Source organism: Chiloscyllium plagiosum, chromosome 7, assembly GCF_004010195.1.
Source record: "Chiloscyllium plagiosum isolate BGI_BamShark_2017 chromosome 7, ASM401019v2, whole genome shotgun sequence".
In the NCBI taxonomy this organism is placed as follows: domain Eukaryota; kingdom Metazoa; phylum Chordata; class Chondrichthyes; order Orectolobiformes; family Hemiscylliidae; genus Chiloscyllium; species Chiloscyllium plagiosum.
The window spans coordinates 47,836,358-47,837,276 of NC_057716.1; positions in this window are offsets into that span (position 1 = coordinate 47,836,358).

The window sequence follows — 919 nt, forward strand, 5'->3', positions numbered from 1 at the left end:
AAGGGCAGTGTTTGTCACTGGCCACCCGGGTGTTTTCCTATCTTCCTGGTGGTGGAAATTGAATAAAGATTGGTGCACTTTGTGTCTTTCACTGTGTCTCCCACCTGCACACACACACCATGGATGCTGGGGATAAAAAAAAATCAGAGAAAGCCAGCACCTCTTGCTGGTGAGCCACCCTGTCTGAGAGAACCAGCACCTCCTGCTGGTAAACCACCCTGTCAGAGAGAACCAGTACCTCCTGCTGGTGAGCCACCCTGTCAGAGAGAACCAGTGCCTCCTGCTGGTGAGCTGCGCTGTCAGAGAGAGCCAACACCTCCTGCTGGTGAGCCACCTTATCTGAGAGAACCAGCACCTCCTGCTGGTGAGCCACCCTGTCTGAGAGAACCAGCGCCTCCTGCTGGTGAGCTAAAATGTCAGAGAGAACTAACACCTCCTGCTGGTGAGCCACATCATCAGAGAGAACCAGCACCTCCTGCTGGTAAACCACACCATCAGAGAGAACCAATGCGTCCTGCTGGTGAGTTGCACTGTCAGAGAGAACCAGCACCTTCTGCTGGTGAGTTGCAGCATCAGAGAGAAACAGGACCTCCTGCTGGTGAGCTGCACCATCAGAGATAACCAGCTCCTCCTGCTGGCAAACTGCACCATCAGAGACAACCAGTACCTCCTGCTGGTGAGCTGCACTATCAGAGATAACCAGCACCTCCTGTTGGTGAGCTGCACTGTCAGAGAGAACCAGCACATCCTGCTGGTGAGCCACCCTGTCTGAGAGAACCAGCACCTCCTACTTGTGAGCTGCTCTGTCAGAGAGAACCAGCACCTCCTGCTGGTGAGCCACCCTGTCTGAGAGAACCAGCACCTCCTACTGGTGAGTTGCACCGTAAGAGAGAACCAGCATCTCCCGCTGGTAAGCCAC